Genomic DNA, 21,474 nt, shown 5'->3' with positions numbered 1-21,474 from the left:
ATCCAATCTGGTCATTATACATAATCTTTTTTTTTTCACTTTTAAACATTATTTTTATTTGGTCAATTTCAAACATTATTCATTGGATACAAAAATCATTTTCTTTTCCTTCCTCCCCTCCCACTACTCCTCCCAGAGCCGACTATGCATAATCTTTTAAATATGTTGCCCTAGCATATTTGCTAATATTTTTATACAAAGTTTTCATATCAAAAAGTCATGAGAAATAGTGGTCTGTAGTTTTTCTATTTTTTCTCTCCCTGCCTCAAGGATTAAGACCATATTTGTATTATAGAAGGGATTTAGTAGCATCCCTTCTTTTTCTATTTTTACTAACAGTTAATGTGATATTGAAATTAATTGCTTTTTTTGAATTCACTTGTAAATCTATCTGGTCTTGGGATGTCTTCCTCTACGGGAAGCTTATATATGACTTACTTAATTTTTTTCCCCATTAAATGGGTGATTTCCTATTGATTGTTTTATTCATCTGGACAACTTGCATTTTTATAAATTGATTTCATTTATCTATTTTGTGGCATGTAATTAAGCAAAATAGTTTCTAAGAATTTATTTTCTTTCTGTTTCACTTGCAGCAAATTCTCCTTTTCATTTTTTTATATTTGCAATTTGGGGAGGTGGAGTCAAGATGGCGGAGTAGAGGAGGTGAAAGTTCAGACCTCTGAAAACCCTTCCTCACTGACTAAAAACAAAATGCTTCTAGGGAACTGAAAACCCAATCTAACAACAGGACAGAGCTAAGGAACCCTCCTGCTGGACTCAACTTAAAAGGTAGGCCCCCAAAAAGCCTGAATTCGAGAATTCTCAGGTTTAAGGGGAAGAAGGAAGGTCCAGGACCCCTCCCCTACCTAAAGTCCTGAGCCTCCAGCAGTGGCTGGAATCTCTGGACGGACAAGGGTGCTAGTCTGGAGGGAGTACCTTGTGGGCAAAGCTGTGCCAGGCTCAGGGCTTTGAACCAAGGTTGTGGAGAGACAGGTGGAGAAGCTCAGAGAAGGCAGCCCAGTCACAACCAAGACACTCCATATTGCACCCCCCCCCCCTTTGGATGTTTTGGCCTCAGGGCACATTTAGCTCTGCAAGAAAAGCTCCACCCTGACTTAATCTTATCAAGCCTTCTGAGGGCAGGGAAGCTCAAGCTCCAACACCCCTCCCCCACAGACTGCTCTGAGAGCCTTGCTGATCATGCTCCAAGAGTGAAGGCTACAACCACTACAGAACACCTTAATAACAAGGTAGGAAGCCCAGCTCCTTTTCAGCTTCTGTTGACAGCTAGGGAAGATCTGACATCAGGACTCAACCTGACCAATGAGCAGAGCAGAGACATCCCTTCAGGAGAGAAAAGCCCAAACCCACTGTCTCAGCACATAATGAGGAGCAAGACTACAGGCAACTACAAGGGGGAAAGAAGGAGCAAATATGAGCAAACAGAAAAAGAAAAAAGAAATTACAATTGACAGTTTCTATCCAGGCAATGAACAAAGAGCAAATGAAACAGAGGAGGATCAAGGAACACTAAGAAAAAACACAGAAACTCCAGCAAATTGGACACAGGCTTTGGAAGAACTCAAAATACAATTCAAATCACAATTAAGAGAGGCTGAAGACAACTGGGAAAAGAACTTAAAAAGCAAGATAAGTCATCTGGAAACAGAGGCATTTGAACTAAAATGAGAAAATAATGTCTTGAAAGCCAAAATTAATCAGCTTGAAAATGAGGCAAAGGAGATGAAAGATGAAACAAAGAAAATGAAAGATGACCTCCAAAGAAAATCAGACCAGGAGAAGAATCACCAAAAAGCCAGGGATGAAATTGAATCTTTAAAAACTAGAATACAACAATTATATTTGTAATTTGGTTTTCCTCTTTTAAAAAAAAATCAGATTAGCTAACAATTTACCTATTTCATTAGATTTTTTCAAGGAGTCAATTCCTATTTTTACCAAACTACTGTTTTTTTCCCAACTTTTTAAATCTCAATCTTCATTTTCAAGATTTCTATTTTTATTGTTTCTATGTTTTTTGACCCACAAATTTTTTAGAATTGAGTTTAGTCTCCAACTTTGAATATTTGCTTCAAAGGCCCTTTGATTATACTATATATTGCATTGTGGTCAATAAATGTTTGCTATTTTATATTTTAAGTGTTTTGAGATTTTTTATGTACTAATACACAGTCAATTTTTGTAAAGATGTCATACACAAATAAGTACATTTCTTTCTATTTCTATTCGATAATCACTAGAGATCTGTCATATCTAACTTTTCTAAAGTTCTTTCTTCTCTTTTTTTTTTGTTTGTTTGTTTGGCTAGGTGTGAAAGGTCCCCAAATGTTGCAATTTTTAAATTGTTTCCTCTGATTTGATTAATTTTTATCCCTTAGTCATGTTATACTATTATTTATGCTGAGTATTTTATAATTCCATTCTCTATGATGTCTTTGAACATAATATAATTTCTATGGCTAATTTTTAACTACATGTCCATTTTTTACTGTAACTTGTCTGAAACCATGCTTGCTACTCCTGCTTTTTTCAGTTCACATGAAGAAAAATAAATTCTGCTTTAGCACCTTGTTTTAACTGCAAAAATCTCTGTGTTTCTTGTAAACAACATGTTGGAGTTTGCTTTCTAATCCATTCTATTGTCTTCTATTTTTGGAGTGAGTTCATCTAATTCAGCTTCATGATGATGATGATTAATTTTGTATTTTCTTCCAAAATACATTTTTTTCTGTCCCTTACCATCTGAGGTAGGATATGAAAAGGAATGTGAGCAATACTGTGATCAGGAATTGAAATGATCTACTTCTATTCCACTGGTTCTTTTCTTTTCTTCTCATTCAAATCCTAATTATTGGGCCTTGCGCTTTTTTCTTTGCTTTTAATTTTCCTACTTATTGCTATTTTTATTGCTTCAAAGTTGATGCTTTGGCTGTGACTATTCCTTCCCCAACCTTATTCCCCCTAAATATCCTCTTGCTTTCCTCTACTGCTGCCTGATTCTATACCAAACTCTTTGTGTATGTTTGTATTTATTCAACTCTCCTTTGTCTGGGTTGTGAGGTTCCTGTGATCCCTTCTCATTTTATCCTTTCCTCTAAGCTTGTATACTCTTCTTCACAAGCTAATGAAACACAGACTATTCTATCTCTCTTCCTTATTTATTTCCTAGTATATTCCTTTCTTCTTCCCTTTCCTTTTCTCTTAAGACCATAAAAAACCATTCCAGGCTCTGTCATATTTAATTCTATCTATGACTCTTGAAAATATTGGGATTTTGGAGACACATTTCTCTTCTACCCTATTGGAATGTAATCAATGTTATCGAGAAAGTCCTTTATCCTATTATAATTCCATTTTCTCCCCTAAGGATCATACTCAATCTTACGGGGAGTTATTCTTGCCTTCTGAATAATGTAGTTGCTAAGTGTTGTGGAATTTTGACTCTGGCTTTTAGCACTTGAACTCTTTCTTTCTGGCTATTTGCAGTATTTTGACCTTGACCAGGAAGCTCTGGATTTTGGCCATGACATTTCTCAATGTTTTCATTTTCAATTTCTTTTAGGAGTTAGCTAGTGGGGTCCCTCACCTTTCCCCACTCATTTTCATTTTATCCTGTTTTTTAGTAAAGTTGGGAATTTTTCATTTGTGTTTTCTTGAAATATGGCTTCCAATCTTTTGATTTTTTGTCTAATTTTTAGGTAGTCCAATAACTCTTAAATTATCTTTTCTTTGCCTATATTCTGGGTTAGATATTTTAAACAATGCTTTGTATTTTCTTCTTTTTCTTTCAATCTTTTGATTTTTTTCTTACCTTTTTTTATCTCATGGAGTCATTGAATTCTATTTGGTCTATTCCACTTTTCAGTGATCATGATGATTAATTTTGTATTTTCTTCCAATATACATTTTTTTTCTGTCCCTTACCATGTGAGGTAGGATATGAAAAGGAATGTGAGCAATACTGTGATCAGGAATTGAAATGATCCTTTGGTAGGGTTTTTTAACTTATATTCTAAGTCAAAGATCAACAAATTAGAATTCTTGAACTAAAACAGAATTTCTATTTTATGATTCTTAACTTATAGGCTGTACAAAAACAGGCAGCAAGCTAGATTTGGCCTTTGGGCCACAGTTTGCCAACCTCCTATCTAAGTTATTATTTATTCTTCCAATTCTTTTCAGAATTCTTATTTCATTTTAAAATTCCATTTGTTATCACTTGTTTCATTTTTCTGGGTATTCTTGTCCTTGAGACCTAATCTTTTTCTTCCAAAGCTTTACTTAAACGGAATTGCTTTTTTCTTTTCTTCTGAGTTTTCATCTTGGATTTCTCTTGGCCAATAGTATTTCTTCATAGTATTTGATGTCTTCTTCTGTTTATTCTTATCTCCAACCTCAGTTTCTGGTCTGGATTTCCATGTTCATAATCAAGTCCCATTCACTCTTATGCTTTTGTATGGGGTACTCAGGCCTTAGTTTGAACCAGCTCCGGTGTTCCTATGTGCCACTTGTCCCCTGAATTTAGATTTAGATCTCATCTTCCTTCTCTCTGTCCTTCTCCTTCTTTCTTTTTCTTCCCTTCTATCTTATTTTTTGCATCTCATTCTCCAAACAGTCCCCTAAATGGTTCCCCAGCTAATCAATTCTATTTTTGAGATTTCATGTGCCTAAGCTTCTGGATTTCCCCTTCAGCTATACACGATTGCATTGTGTATGCCAACTCTATTTAGGGATACCAAATACAAAGAAACTATTTTATTAGGACCCTCAGGTACTTAGAGGTCACCCCCTCCTTTACAGCTGAGAAAAATGAGATCCAGACAGCTTAAGTGATGTCCAATGGGGATGCAAGTCAAGTCAATAGTCAAATCCAAGCCATCTGACGCCAATCTGGCACCTTCCACTGTGCTATGTGTCTGGGACTATACATGATGGGAAAAAAGAGACTATAAATGAGAGATCTCCATCCTCCCAGTCCCTCAGGATCAGAACTTTGGAGTCATCCCTGACTCCTTTGTCTTCCTGAGCTCACACATCGAGTCAGCTGCCAAATTCTGTTGATTCTACCTCTTCTTTTCATAAATTCACAGAATTTGGGGGTTGGAAGAATTTTCTGAGACTTTTTATGTTAAAAAAAAGAATAAGAATCGTTTCTACAATACAATAAACCCAACAGTCTTTGCCTAAAGATTCCAATGAGGGTGGGAACCTATTACCTCCCAAGGTAGCCAATTTCCTTTGGAGATGGCACTAATGGCTAGGATATCAGTTAGTTTGTTTCCCTATGCCAAGCCTAAATTCTCCTCTATGAAACTTCCTAGTTCTGTCCTTTGAGGCCAAATGAGATAAGCCCAATCCAGTACCCTCAGTACAAACAGCCCTTCAAATATTTGAAGAAAACTAGCATGCCCTTCACCCCAGTCTTCTCTTCTCCAGGCTGAACATTCCCAGTTCCCTCAGGTGATTCTCACATGGCATGAAGGTGAATCCCATAATTCTCCATATATTCCAAAACTATGGTGCCCAGAACTGAACTGAAGCAGAAGGAAGTTAAATAACTTGCCCAGAACCACACATCTGGTAAGTGTCTAATGCTAGATTTGAACTCAGATCTTCCCAATTCCAGTTTTAGCACTCTACCCATTTCATCACTTGGCTGCCACCAAAATACTTTGTTAAAATCAAAGTAAACTTGATAGTCATTCCTAATTCAATTGTAGACTTACTATCAAATTATAAAAATAAGGAAAAAAATCTTGGTCTGGCACAATTTGTTCTTCTTGAAACCATATTGACCCTTTATGATTTGTTTTATTTTGTGAATGTAAGAAGACATCTAGAATATTGCCAGGAATCAGTCAAATTCAGTGGCATACAGTTAGCAAATCTATTCTCTTCCCTTTTCTGAAAAGTGGGACATGGTCCTTCTATAGACCTTTGGTACCTGTCTCACCTTCCATGATCTAACAGTTATCTGTAATGGTGGATCGGCATTTTTTTTTCTTTCAGTATTTGGGGCTACGGTTCATCTGGACCAGGTGACTTGAAATTACCAAGCGCAGATAAATGTGTTTTCTACTATGATGGATGTGAATTCTCTTTTAGCCATTTTTCTTCTGTTCTTTCTGGTCCAAAATCCATTCTCCTCAGTACTGAAATGTGAAATTGATTCCTGATTTATAATTGAGAATTTTATTAATAATAGTACTACCATTATATTAATTAGTAATAATACTATTATATATTAATAATAAAAAAGTACCATTATAATCAAGCTTTATCATTATAACCAAGCTTTAAGGCTTTGAGTTTTAGAGTATTATTGCATAGATCTAATGCCAACCCTCAATGAGGGAACAAAGTAAGATGCCAAAGTAAGATGCCAAGATGTCAAGATAAGATATATGGAGTATAATTTAACCTGGCCACAAGATATTTTCCTAGTGCAGGATTCCACTGGTAGAGGGGGTGGTATCATAAGAAACCTTTCAGAGAATGTTCAAGGGAAAAGACTAATTCTCTGTCCCCTTCCATAACACCATGAATTCTGAAAAGTCCTTGTCTGGCAGCACTATGGAGTTGGTTCCTACAAGAGGATGTTGACCTCATTTGGGTTTTCCAGTCACCATGATTGGTGAAGACTCATGGTCAGGAGGTCAGATAACGTAATTAAAAACCAATACACAATCTCACTTTGGGAGGCATTTTTAGATCTCATATAACCACTAAACTGTATTAAAAAGCTATTCTAACAATATCAGGGGTCTTTGGTTACTGAGAACCATTGATCCCTACTGTTGGTAACCATTAACCTTGGTATTGAATAGATAAGCTCAGACTTTTTGTGTCTCAGTCCCTCATTATTGCCAATTTATTGAGATTTAAAATAAAAAGAAAATATGAATTGTTCAGTGCTTGTACTTTTTGGTTGTCTATTATCCCATTCACCCCAAAAGCCCCATTTCTTTTTTGACTATCTCTCTCCCCATTAACTAAAAAAAGACAAGAAGATTTTGTTTTCCTTTGCTTTCCTGCCTAGCCTCAGATCATTCTGATTATTAGTTCCATTAACACTGTTTCTAGTACCATATCATATCACCCTTTTCTATTCATCCTCTTACCTACCTTCATTTCCACCTTCTGAATATATCTAGCTCAAAATCTAAATTGGTTGATCGTTTCTCTACACGTCCACACCAATCTCTGCAGATAATTCTTTTTTTCTTCCTTATCAGAATCATTTCCCTTTGTATCTTCTGTTTCATTCTTGAGAATTTCCCATCCATCTTGGATTGACTGTAGAATTTGAACTTTTTTGAAATCTGCCACTGCCCCATCTAGATTCTACATATCAGATTGTCTCTTGACTTCATCTTCTCTATCATAAAGCCCAAGACATAGTAATAACAAATATAAGATGCTTTAAAGAGAGAGAACATATTAAAGGCCAGTGATGGGGAAGATCAAAGAAGACTTCACAGAGCATCTAACATTTGAGTTGAGGCTCAGAGGAAGATAAGGATTCTGAGAGAAGCTGGTTTTTAAAAAAATGAATTCCAGGTATATGGGATAGCTTACAAGAATGAATGGAGGTAAGAGTTGGAATATAACATTTGAGGAACGATTAGCAGCTGAAATATAGATTGTGTGAAGGGAAATAATGTGAGATAAATTTGGAAAGTAGATTGGAACCAGCTTGGAGAGGGTCTTGAATATTAGGAAAGAGGAGTTCCTATCTTACCCTGAAACAGTGGAGAAAAAAGTGAAGTCTTGTGAGCAAAGGAATGACATGATCAGATCTATGCTTTAGGAAGATTATTTTGGTCATTGTGTAATGGATGAACTAGAGAGTGAGTGTCTAAAGCTGGGAAGTCATTAAAATAATCCAGGCAAGAGAAGATGAGAACCTAAAATAGAGTGGTGGCTATATGAGTGGAGAGAAGGGCAGATGTGAAGGGAGAATGTGCAGTGGGAGAATTATGTGTAACTCCATTGTTATAAACCAGAGAGGATGATAGCATCATCAACAGAAACTGCAAAGTTTCAAAGAGGGCTTGGTTTAGGAGGACAGGGCATGGTATCCATTTTGCACACAGGATGTGGGAGGTAGATACTGATGGGAAATTCCAGGAAAAGGTATCAAGTAGCAGTTTACTAGATTTCAGAAAATAGATTAGGGCTCCTATCATCAGCATAGGTATATAGATATGATCATTGAACCTACAACTGCTCGTGAAATCAAGAAAGGAGTGGGGTGAGGAGAGAGGGAGTGAGAGGGAAAGAGAGGGAGAGACAGAGAGGCAGACAGAGAGGAGAGAGAAAGAAAGAGGGGGGACAGAGAGAGAGGAGAGACAGAGAGACAGGGAGAGAGGAGGGGGAAGAGAGAGAGGGAAAGAGAGAGAGGAAAGAGACAGGGAGACAGGAGAGAGACAGAGAGGGGGGGGAGAGAGGGAGAGACAGACAGAGAGGGGGAAGAGGAGAGAGGGGGGGAAGATGAGAGAGAGAGAGAGAGAGAGAGGACAGAGAAAGAGAAAGAGAGTAGACAGAGGGGAGGACAGAAAGGAGAGACAGAGAGACAGGGGAGAGAGAGAGGGAAAGAGGGTGACAGAGAGATAGAAAGAGAGGGGGAAGGGGGAGGGAGAGAGGGAGAGCAAGAGAGAAAAAGAGGGGGGGGAAGAGAGGGAGAGAGAGAAGCCCTAAAGTGATAAGGAGGCAAAAAAAAAATTTTTTTTTAAATCAAAGGAGAGGTCTGACAGATAGGAAAAACAGGAGAGAGAAGAATCATGGAAACTAAGGGTAAAGAGTATGGCCAATGATGTCAAAACTGGAGTTTAATGATATAAAAGATGTTAAGAATTGAGAAAAAACTTTTAAGCTTTAACAGTTAGGCAGGCAGTTTTCAGATGAAGAAATCAAAGCTATCTACAGTAATGTGAAAAAAATGCTCCAAATCATTATTAATTAGAAGAATACAATTTGAAACAGCTCTGAGGTGCCACCCCACACCTATCAGATTGGCTATCTGAGCAGAAAAGGAAAATGATAAACTTTGGAGGGGGTGTGGGGAAATTGGGGCCCTGATGGTAGGGTTGTGAACTGATTGATTCAACCATTCTGGAGAGCAATTTGGAATTATACACAAAGGGTTAGAAAATTCTGCCTAGCCTTTGATCTAACAATACCAGTAGTAGGTCTATATTCCAAAGAGATCAAAGGGGGGGGGCATATTTGCCAAAAATATTTATGGCAGCTCTTGTGGTGGTGGTGAGGAATCAGAAACTGAGGGGATGTCCATCAATTGGGAAATGGCTGAATAAGTTGTGGTCTATGGTAGTAATGAAATACTATTATGCTATAAAAAATGATGAGCAGAATGATGTTGGAAAAGACTGGAAAGATTTACATGAACTGATACAAAGGGAAGTGAGCAAAACAAGAACATTGTACATAGTAACAGCCATCAACTGTGAATGATTTAGCTATTTTCAGCAATACAATAATTGAAGACAATTCCAAAGGACTCATGATGAAAAATGCTATATGCCAGCAGAAAAAGAACTGCTGTGAAGTCTAAAAGCAAATGGAAGCAGACCATTTTTCACCTTCTATTCTTCTTGAGTTTTCTTTAGGGATGTGTCTTCCACAACAGGACAAATGTGGAAATAGTATTGCACAATAGCACAGTAGAGTCTATATAAAATTGCTTACCATCTTAGGGAGGGGAGAAAGGAGAAAAGGAGGGAGAAAATCTGGAGCTCAAAATGTGACAAAACAAATGTTAAAAATTGTTTTTATATGAAATTGAAAAAAATAAATATTACTAAAAAAAATAAAGATTTAACAGCTAGGAAAACATTGTTCAACTTACAGAGAGGAGTTCTTTTCAAGAATCTGATCGGAGAGCTTGAGGAGTGGTTGGTGAGGAAGGGGAGGCAATGAGGTCTTACTTCCTAAGAGCTTGGAAGTGAAGGAGATGAGAGCTACGGAATAATAGTATGAGGGATTACATGGGCAGCTCAAAGGGAGTGGAGACCAAGGTATGTTTTTAGGCTAAAATAAAAAGGAGCCAAAAAAAAAGAGGGAGATGGAAGGTGAGAGAGGGAAAAGGAATGATCCCTACCAGAGCAAATAGGTAAAGAGAGTAACTAACCATAGCAGGAGTCAAGACACATCTAGAGTAATTCAATTCTGGCTGCATTTTAGGGAGGGTATTTTGGAAAAGAAGAGTAAGATGGGTGAGAAGACTCACAACGGTCATGAGTTCTAGAGACAGGGATGCTTAGCCTGAGAAAGAGGAGGATACAATTGTTCCCTCAGGAGGGCTGGGATTTGGGAGAAGAATCAGATTGGCCCCAGAGAGCCGAGCCAAGAACACTGGGGTGGAGCTTCCACAAAGGCAGCTTGAGTTACCTGAAAGGGAAGTCGACTTCTATGAAGGTGGTGAGCTCTCCATCGCTGGGAGTTGGCTGGCAGCTTGCCGGGGAAGGGGGGGGTGGGGGCTATGAATGAGATACCGATTTAAGGGGCCTCTCAGGTCCTTCCCTTTTTACATAAACCTACAGAAGGAGAAGGACCTGAGAGGCCCCTTAAATCGGTATCTCATTCATAGCAAGGACAGGATAAGATAAGAGGACGGATCTGTCTGAGAGCTTGTTGGATGATCAGAGATGCGAGGACCAGAGCAGGAAGGCGAGATGCTCCTGAATCCGTCTCCTCCCGGAGGGAGTGTGCCCTTTTGAAGGAGGATCTCTGCAGGGCACAGGCTGACCCCCTTCAGAATCTGGGGGTAGGAAGCCGCTGCCTGCCAGCCTTCTAGAAAAATTGGACTTTCTACCTAATGCCTTCTTGGGGCAGCAGCTTCTTAAAAAGCCACGGATGGGTGACACCGGCTGGGGGAACTTGGCATTACACACACCCAGATGCCATCCCTGAATCCAACACTGGGCGGCTGCCTGCACATTCTATGGCACAAAATCAAAGAATCACATTTTAGAATATGGAAGAACCTTCAAAGTCCTCTTCTTTGAAGCACTGACTCAGGTGCTTGTGGCTCCAGGGATCTCCCAGGATGGGGGACATAAGCTGGAAGGGAACTTAGCGCTTACATTCGTTTTACAGAGGAATAAACTGAGGCTCCGAGGCTTTGCCAAAGCCAGGATTCTCCTGGATCCCTGGCCGCAGCACCTCTCCCGGGCCTCTCTTCACCCTGTTCTTGGAGCCTTTTCTTTGAAGTCATGTTCCAGTTTTGACAAGGGATAGATTTTTTTTAACCCTTACTCTCCGTCTTAGTAACTAATCTAAGACAGAAGGACAAGGGCTAGGCAGACCGGAGGTTATTTATGTGCATGGCATATTCCCTCTACTCAACTAGCATCCAGCAGACTCACTGGAAGTGGAAAGAAATCCCTCCCAGCAGGAATATTTGTATAAAACAAGGAGTCATTTTTAATGCAAAGAATTTTCTTCTGGCCACGAAACACATGACGTATCGACACAGGCTTGTCGTACTTGGCTTCTTTGAGACTGAAAACAGCCAGAAGAACTGCTGGCTCAAGGAGATGCAACCAATAAACCCCAAGGGAAATGTATGCATTCTCTCTCTCTCTCCCCTCTGTCTTCTTTCTCTCCTTTCTTCCCATCTTTCTCTTCCTCTCTTCTTCCTTCCTAGATATCTCTTCCCCTTTTTCTCTTTCTCTTTTCTCTGACCTTCCACCTGAATACCCCTGCTTTCTTTTCTTTCTGTCTCTCTCTCTGTCTCTGTCTCTCTCTGTCTGTCTGTCTCTCTCTCCCTTACTTCCTGTCTTAGAATCAGTATTAAGTATTCATTTTAAGGCAAAAGAGCAGTAAGGATTAGGCAATGGAGGTTAAGTGACTTGTCCAGGGTCATGCAGCTAGGAAGTTTTTGGGGTCACATTTGAACCCAAGACCTCCTATCTCCAGGCCTGGCTTTCTGGTGTACATTTGCTCATTCAAGATTAGTGCCTTTGTACAAAAGGCACGTATGGGGAAGCAGAGGAGGCAGGAGGCCACTGCAGAGATGACTGGCTCCCGATGAACTCTAGCACTGCTTCAAGATGAGGCTAAAAAGCTGGATTCCAGGCTTGGTATGTCACAAGAGGAGACGTGCAGTGCCACTGTACATTGTTTTGATAGCAAAAAAAATTTGGATTCGAGAAGTTCTCTGATCTTAAGAACTGACTTTCTTCTCCTTCTCTATAAGCAAGTAATCACATTCCAAGCCAATGTCTTGTGTAGAGGAGGGATTTGTGAATCCCTTCATTTTATAAAGGAGAAAACTGAAGTTCTATCCCACTCTAGGTCCTCTCTCCAGACCCTTATGGCTCTTCCCCTCAGACTGGCACTCCCTCTGCTTCCTCCCACCATCTTTCTTGCTGTGCAGAGCCAACCTCCGATGGACAAGGAAACTTGAACTCATCCTTCAATGGTTATCACTCCTGTGCTGTATTACCTCCCACCCATGTCCAGGATTCTGCATGCCCCACTGCCACTTAAAACCCATTTTCTGGTCCCCTCTGGTGACTTCCTCTCTTCCTCTCATCCCCTCTCAATGTCCCACTCTAAACCCACCCAACCCTTCCACTGGGCTCTCTGGAATGCCCGCTCCACAAATTAGATTTCCTCTTAAGTCTTTTCTTGCTCCTGCTATCTTCTTGTACTTCCCGCGAACAGCTTCCCTTTGCTCCAGGTGATCTGAACACCTTTCCTGGCTCTACTGGTTTCACTCTTACGCAAAGGCATCACTGGACTACGCCTCGTCCCCACTGCCACTTCCACACTCTACCATCATCCAATTGAGATTCATGTTGCAGCTCTCACAAACCTTTTTATCCTTCCCCCAATTTCCTGTGGCTCCCTAACCCCCATCCCCTTAGCTTTTCATATTTCTTTGAAAAAAATGAGGTCATTCACTGAGTGCCTCCTTTTATCCCTTCCTTTCATCTTGCATCACTCGGATGCCTTCTGCTATTATCTCCTCCTTCATCTCAAGAGATGGCCCTTCTGGCAGAGGCAAAACCCTTTCTGTGCACAAGTGATCTCATTCCATGCATCTTTTCCAACAGATTGTCCCCTCTATCATCCTTTCTCTCTAATCTTCAGTCTCTCTCTGACTACTGGCTGCTTCCCCATTGCATTTTTTTTTTCTTTTAAAACCCTTACCTTGGGTCTTAGAATCTATACTAAGTATCAGTTCTAGTAAGGGCTAAGCAATTGGGGTGGTGACTTTCACAGGGTCACACAGTAAAAAAGTGTCAGAATCCAGATTTGAACCCAAGTCTTCCCAAATCCAGACTTGGAGCTCTGGCTGCCCTCCCTGCACTCCTTTGGGCTTCTGCTCCTGGGGCCCCTCTCTCCCTCTGAGGATGAATATCCATGGAGCTCTTCCCAAATGCTACATTTAGAGAGGACCCTGCACAGCCAATGGAATCTTCCTCCTCTGGACCTCATCTAGACTTTGCTGGATACCCTTCCACCCTCGGCTTCCTTTTATACTTTGCCCATCCCCTAGAGGGCAGGGACTGGCTCTGGTTTTTCTTTGTATCCAAAGTGCTTAGAACAGTGCCTGGTCTTGGGTATTAGGAACTGCTGACTCCAAACTCGTGCCTTCCCATCCTGAGAAGACTCACCTGGTGAGTCCATCTCTGGTCTAGCATCATCTATCTCATCTCTCTCTTTTCACAGTTACCTCCTCCGGAAGGCTTGGACTCCTGCTACAGCTGTCTCAAGGCTCTCCTCATCCCAGTCTTCCACTCCACTGTCAAACTGATCTTCCTCAAAAGCAGATCTGACCATGTTACCTCCTTATTCCATAAACTCCTGTTATTTTCTCTTTCTCTTTTCTTTCTTTCTTCCTCCCTCCTCCTCTCCCTTCCCTTCCTTCCATCTTTCTCTCTGTCTCTTTCTCTCTCAGTCTTTCTCTTTTTTTCTTAAGCCCTCACCTTCCTTCTTAGAAATTTATACTAAGTATTGGTTCCAAGGCAGAAGACCAGAAAGGATTAGGCAATGGGGGTTAGGTGGCTTGCCCAGGGTCACTGAGATCAGATTTAGATCCAGGGCTTCCCGTCTCCAGGATTGAATATAAAATCCTCTGTTTGGTTTTTAAAGTTCTTTATAATCTGGCCCCTTCCTGCCTTTATGGTTGTCTCACACCTTACTCTCCAGATTCTCTGTGATCTAGTGATGCTGGCGTCATTGTTCCTCAAACAGGATTTTCCATCACACTGGCTGTGCCCATGCTGGCATTCTCTCCCTCCTGGTCCCCCTGGCTTTCTTCAAGTCACAACTAAAACTCCACCTTCTACAAGAAGCCTTTCCCAATCTCCCCTCCTACTAGTGTCTTCCCTTTGGAATGCTCAGTTGCCCTGTATCCATCTTGCTTGTACATGGTTATTGCATGTTGGCAACATGAGAGAAGAATTTTTTTTTTTACCATGAGGTCTTTCCATCCAGCTGGAAGCTGGTTCCATCCAACTGGGTTAGCATAGTGCCTGGCATGTAGCTATTTGCTGACTACCTGAGAGAAAAGTGACTTGCCTAAACCTAAAAGGTTCTTTTCTCTCCATGACAACTGCTACAAGGCACAAAGGATTGTTGCGTCCACTCCAGATGATCTCTCCAGGGGAAATATATGCATCGGGTAAGGGGAAAGGCCAAACCAAGAGTAAACTGGGAGAGTCTCCAGAAAGTAAGTGCTTAACTTGATTTTGTTTGAAGACTTCCAAGGAGGTAGCCTGTCCCTCTTGGGGAGAGCCATCATTGTGAAAAAGGTTTTCTAGATGTCAAGCCCAAATTTGTGACTGTCCCACATCAATTCCTGGATTTGCCTTGTGAGGCTTAACAGAACAAGTTTAATTATACCTTCCCAGGTCAGCCTTCAAATACCTGAAGATCCCAGCATGTCACAAGTCTTCTCTTTTCCAAGCTAACCCAAGCTCCTCATGGTATGAACTCCAGCCCTTCATTATCCTGGCTGCCATTCTCCCATGGCAGAATGATATCTTAGTGCCATAAGATAATATTTTTTCTAAATTGTGCCATCTGGAACCAAATACACTCTAGGTTGACCAAGGAAGCATACCACAGGATTATCACTTTCAAAGTTAAGCCTCTGTTATTTTTTTTAAGAATCTAGCTGCTCCAAAATTAATTTTTAAAAGCCATATGTAAGACTTTCCATTTAAAGAGAAATGATTGTTTCCTTTTCCTTAACTCCTCACTTCTCAATCACTTGCAGTAAAGCTTCCTACCTCATTACTTTCTGCAAGATTCCCAATGTGCTCTTAATGGTCTTTCTAAGTCCTCTTCCTTCTGCATCTCTTGGTAGCTTTGGACACCATTAATAGAATGCCCCTCTCTGAAGCAGCTAGGTGGTTCAGTGGATAGAGAGCAAAGTCTGGGATCGGGAGGACCTGGAATCTGGCCTCAGACTTCCGAGCTGTGTGACCCAGGACAAGTCACTTAACCCCAGTTGCCTAGCCCTTACTGTTCTTTAGCCTTGGAACCAACTCTAAAACAGGAGAGTTTAAAAAAACAAAAACAAAAACCTCTCTCCTTTTAGAAATACTCTCCCTTACGTGGTTTCTGTGATACTGCTCTCTTGGATCTTCTTGCTGATGGCTTCTATAAAGGTATTGAGGCAGAAGTGTGAATGTATTATATTGGGAAGAACTAGCAGTTCCATTTGGAATGGAGTCTTGTTTGCCCACTTCTCAGTCTGACTCCTCCCACTCATTAAATATGAGAATCTCCCCCAAATAAGATCTCATAACTCCCTCTCTGTGTCTCTCTTTGTCTGTCTCTCCTCTCTTCTCCCTTTCTCCCTCTCTCCTCTCTCTCTCAATGCTCTCCTCAGCTCCCACAAATTCAATTATTGTCTACCAAATTGATATGTCCAGTTCTAGTTTCTCTCTGATGCCAATCCCATTATTACTAGCTGACTGCTGGATGACTCTTCCTGGATGTCCCCTAGTCAGCCAACAAGTATTAATGTGCCTGCTATGTGCCAACCACTCTGCTAAGTGCCAGGAATATAAAGGAAAGCAAAAGAGAATCCTTGTTCTCAAGGAGCTAGCTCAAGGTTTTAAATCCAACATGGCCAAAACAACTTGTATTTCCCCCAAAATTCAACTTTCCCTGTTTCTGTTGGTGACATCCCATTTCCAGTCACTTAAGTTTATAACCTGGTAATTATCCCTGATTCTTTCCTTTCTCAGCTTTCCTGGGAATAGCAGAGCATCCCAGACCACCAGACGGATCCTCTCCTGAGCCTCAAAGCTGTCATCCAAGGAAAAAAGCCTGAGGAAAAGGGCTGGTATATACTATGCCCCCTCCCCAACACCTGCCAATTAGCTGCCACCGGCAGGGCAGGCAAACTAGCTTGGCTGAAGGAGCGAGGAATTCTGATGGAGAGATAGGAATTGGCCTAGGCCAGGCAGCTCACACCACAGTCACCACCTCTACTAGTTCTCTCTGGGCCCTAGAGGAGACAGGCCAAGGCTCAGAGTCTAAGATCCCCAGGGAACTGAACTACCCCCCCCCCCCAATCAGTATTTCTATTTTCTAGTCCAATTCCTTCCAGCTTTCATCAAGGGGAGTAACCTTTGTGGGGAATGACCCACTACCCCAGCTACCCCAATACTAACTGGCAAATAATTGCCATATCTGTGCAAGGAAGAGGAAAGCCAGAGAAAGAAAAGCAGTTACTCGCCATCCCCTGGCCACCAAACCCCAATACAGGATGGGCCCTTAAAGCAACTGCCCATGAGAGTAATCCTTGTGGAGATCTGACCCATCCAATGCCTCTTTGGGTCCTCCAGTTCCACCCCCAGCAGCCTTACAAGAAGTCCTACATAAGAAAGTTCCTGCCACAAAATCCTTGGCTCTGTCAAATGGCCCCACATCAGAATGGATCTAGCATTAGTGGTTAAAATAATACAGAAGAGGCATCCCTCTGCATTCTGAGGACCACAAGGCCTTTCCAACCAACTGGCAGTTGCAACCTTCCAGAAGTGTTTTCTCCCCTTCTAGAATGTGAGTATCTTGAGGGGAGAAAGTCTGTCTTGTCTTTAAAAACCAAGCAGAGGATTTTACATTCAAGCACTTCAAACCTTGTCATTTTGTTCATTTGTTCATTTGCCCTCCTCGTCTAATCCCCAATGGGACAGCCAGTCCCGTTGAAGGCTCCTTCTACAACACAGAACAGACCCTCCCTCAGAAAGGTCCAACGGCTCCCTGAGTGTGACTGGGAGAACTTGCAAACCCCTCCATCTGGCAGTAAAGCCCTCCACAATCTGATCTGGGCCCCGTTATCTTTCTAGCCTTATTTTGTATCCCTTCCAATCTGCTGTTCTCTGTGTGACAGTCTAACGTCTCCATGGCTGCCTTTATGCCAGTGGCCCCCCATCTGGATTGATTGCCCAGGGGTGAGAGTGAGCCCTGTGTGACCCGAGAGACAAGCTTCTTGGAGGAGGAGAGTATGTGGGAGCAGCAGGGGCTGAGCTGTGAAGGGTAGCTGGTGGCAGGCTGAAGAAGGGCTAGAGCCAGAATCACGTTCTCGCCTCACCTCTACCACGGCTTCAGGGTGACCTGGGGTGGGTGACTTTCTTTCCCTGGGCCTTGGTGTATCTGGAAAGTTATACGGTTGAATTGGATGATCTTTGGGAACCCTTTTAGACCTGGATCCAAGGCTGGACTCATCAAACCTGAGGGCCAAATCTGGAACTTGATTTTTTTTTAATGTAAAAATCATTCTAAGTTTGCAGGATGTACATAAACAAGTGGGTGGGGGCATATTTGGCCCAGGGGCTGAAGTCTGCCCACCCCGGTAAGGTCTCTTCCAGCCCTGACATCCTACGAGCACTAGAAGCCACTGGAGATTTCTGGGCAGAGGAGGGAATGATGGATGAATTGACAATTCTTGCCCCTACCTGTGTCTCAGCTGTTTGTCCTGGTCAAAGGATTCAGGATTTCCTGGGGGCTGTTGTTCTACCCCATTCTAGTAAAGAAAAAAAAATGCTTCCCCCAGCTCTATCAGCAAACCCTTCTCACATGGAGCTGAGCCCCATGGCAAGGACACACAAGACATTCAGACAATCCCACACCTGGGAAATGGACTGAAATGACACCGAAGATGGCCCTCCCCCCCCCCCCCCAGGTTTTCCTGAGTTAGGACTTGTCTAAAGAACTAATTCCCATCCAGATTTTGAACTGGTTAAATGTACACACACACAAATATGTAGACACCCAATATTAGTAAAACACACGACTATATTGTATATCCATGTAAATACAAATGTGCATATATACACAAATACAAAATATATGTACGTATATAAATATATATACATTTAACTAGCATACTTTAATATGGATTAGCTTATAGATGTATATATATATTTATCTCTAAATTTTATGCATTCACAGGCTTCAGTTCTGCATATAGGCTGCATCGCTCAATGAAGATTTCTTTGAAAGAAATCTATGTAGTAGGTTTGGGTTTTTCTGCATCCTCTTTTTTGTTCTAGATGTGTGATTTCACTAGCAAAGGGCACTCTAGGCAAAGAAGTGAAGAAACTCCCTCTACGATGCCCACCGCTAGCTCACTGGCCCACCAGCGCAGTCTGAGATCTCAAGGGATACTTTCAAGTTTGGTAGTTAGCCCAGGGTTCCGTGGCCAGTGAGTACATCCTATCACTGGACCGGCGCTGGAATGGATGATAATAACACTTAGCACAGTGACCACCACAAAGGAGACACTTCATAAATACTAGTTCATTGACAGATGATTTACTGGCTTGTGACTCTGGGAGGTCTGAGTATTTTATTTGTTTTTCTCCAAAGGAATGGTTCTCTAAGGGTAGAATTTTAGATGCTGTGAGAGGGTTTTTAAATTAAATGCAACATTTATCAATCACCTACTATGTGCAGAACACTGTTTGTTTGGGGACAGGGGAGTTTTCCTCAGTTTCCCTTCATATCACAGCAGAAAGCATAGAGCCCCTTGGTCTACATGTGCAGACTGCATGGAAGAATATGGCGCCCGTAGTGGAAAGAATGTTGGATTCGGAGTCAGGACTCTTTTCACTTATTGACTCTCCTTTCCCATCTATGACACAAAGGATTTGTACTAGATACCCTCTGCAGTCCCTTCCAGCTCTTAAACTTTGATCCTGTGGCCCTATAACTATATTGGTTTGAAGGGAAAAGAGATGTGTGACAAAAGTGCTTTTTGTCTGTCAGACCACAGTTTTCCAGTTGGGCTTTGGGGAGAATGCTGAACCCGGAGTCAGGAAGATTTCTCTTCCCGAGTTCAGCTCAGACCTCAGACACTGAATAGCTCTGTGACTCTGAGCAAGTCACTTCACTGTTTGCCTCAGTTTCCTCCTCCATAAAATGGCAAATTACTCTAGTAATTTGCCAAGAAAACCCCAAATGGGGTCACAAAGAGTTAGCCAGGCTAAACAAGAACAAAAGAGCATTTGGGAGAGTGGAAAGAATGATCTATTTGGGGCCAGAAACCTCGCTGCTTTTCTTAACCTGGGAGACGGGACAAGTGCTTCCACTCCTCTGCAGAGCCGGGGCTGGCCCTGAGCTCCAAGGCCCCTCCCGCTCTCAGGCCGTGGCTCTGCATCCGCTTTGTGGGCAGAGACGGGTTTTTCAGGACACGCTCCCTTCTTTCCAGACTCAGAGAGGCCGGGGGAGCAGTGGTGGGCAGTTGTCCCATTCAGAAGCTCTCCTGCTCTCCCGTGAGTCCCAGGGACACATTACTGGTCTCTGGAACTACATGAAGTTAATTTCTGGACAATGGCCTGGCCTGCAGAGGGGGAGGGTCACTGGCACAGGGTGGCGGGAAGGAGGCCTCTCGGAACCACGTCTCAGCCCCACTGGGCTGCAGCATCTCTTGGAGGTTTGTAGAATTAAAATGTGGACATCCTCCTGGCTAAGGCGAGAGGGCCTAGTGGTGATGGGTCGGCGGCTCTTAGGAATGGAGGAGGGAGGAGAGCCCAAGACAGAAGGGAGAGTGTGTGTGTGTGTGTGTGTGTGTGTGTGTGTGTGTGTGTGTGTGTGCGCGCGTGTTTTGGGGAGCCAGTGGGGGCTCCAGGAAGGGGGCGTTTGGGAAGCAGACCTCAGGCCCTGTGAGGGGGGAGAGCAGGTCACTGGAAGTCTAGGCCAGTTATGAAGAAGAGAGAGGCCAGGGAAGCCAAGTGAGAAGAAGACTGGGTCTTGGTCCCACTCCCTTGTTGGGGTGTGGGATGTGCAATGGCAGAAAGAGAATGCTGCTCCTGAGCCCGGGACCAGTGCATTCCAGGACCAGAGAACCAGCTAGACATCGGTGAGGCGGCGAATGCCGAGTCTCCCGAGTGACCGAGAAGAGGCTCGGCCTTTGGGGTTCATGGGAAACCCCAAGGAGGGCCCATTGCTGTGAAGGGCTCAGTGATCTGAGAAGGGTTAGACAGGAGGGCTTGAGGAGCTTCCAGCCTTTGCTTAATCCCTGAGGCTGGGAAAGACTGCAGATGCTGCTGGGACCCCCAGCCACAGTCTCAACGTCAGGACCCAGCCTGACCCATCTGGGAGCTGCACAGAGACCTACGTGTGTGTTAGAGCCAGCAGGGGCTAGTGCGGGCATCCTGAAGGCGAAGGATGCTCCTTGGGTCACCTTTGGAAACCCATTTTTCTCTAGGCCTCGGGGTTCTTCTCTGTGAAATGAGAGTGGGATTAGAGGAACTCCACTCCTATGGCTGAGTTCCCAGCCCTGACATTTATTTTATTGGCACTCTGGAGTTGAATAAGGTATTCTCTGAACCTCTATTTTCTCGTGTGTAAAATGGGAATAAGACATTTCCTACCTGCCTCCGTGTTTTACACGCACATGAACTATTACTATCATAAACAGGATGCCGGGCAGAGGAAGTCGGAGTGGATCCCGGGGTCGCTGCTTCTTCATGAACAAGGTCAGAGGGGGGCTCCGGGAATGTGAATCTGGCACCCCTGGAGGGGCGGATTGGAGGAGGAAGAACCAGAGTCGGGGAGACTGGCTGAGGCAATTTAAGGCCTTGCCTAGCCTTGGAAGGTGGTCCAGAATGGATACAGGGGCGACTGAGTTATGAGGCAGGACTAAAGTCTTCTTCTTCATTTGTGTATTGCAAAGTACCTCTAGCACACAGTGCGTTGGCACCAGCAGGTCCTTGAGATTCCCCAAGGAAGTGAGAGTGAAGAAGGGTGTAGTGAAGAGTAGTCCTTTTTTCCATGTGGTATATGGTTCTGGGTTTGAGTTTTGAAATCTCTGAACTGAATGCCTCTAACCAGAAAAGATGTTCATTTATTCATTTAAAGGCTATAATTAGGTGAACTACTAATATCAAAAGCATTCAGTAAATGATGAAACGTTAGAGAAGACTTTGTTGGTTTTTAATTTTTTTAAAGAACTATTTT

General features: G+C 42.5%; 1 protein-coding gene across 4 annotated transcripts in view; it reads right to left on the bottom strand.

Moving 5' to 3' along the window:
* Nucleotides 1-21,474, bottom strand: part of MSANTD1 (Myb/SANT DNA binding domain containing 1) — a 77,522-nt gene that overhangs the window by 49,147 nt on the left and 6,901 nt on the right. The gene's annotated exons all lie outside the window — the stretch shown is intronic.

This window comes from Monodelphis domestica, chromosome 6 (assembly GCF_027887165.1).
Source record: "Monodelphis domestica isolate mMonDom1 chromosome 6, mMonDom1.pri, whole genome shotgun sequence".
In the NCBI taxonomy this organism is placed as follows: domain Eukaryota; kingdom Metazoa; phylum Chordata; class Mammalia; order Didelphimorphia; family Didelphidae; genus Monodelphis; species Monodelphis domestica.
This window is presented reverse-complemented; position numbering and strand designations above follow the sequence as displayed.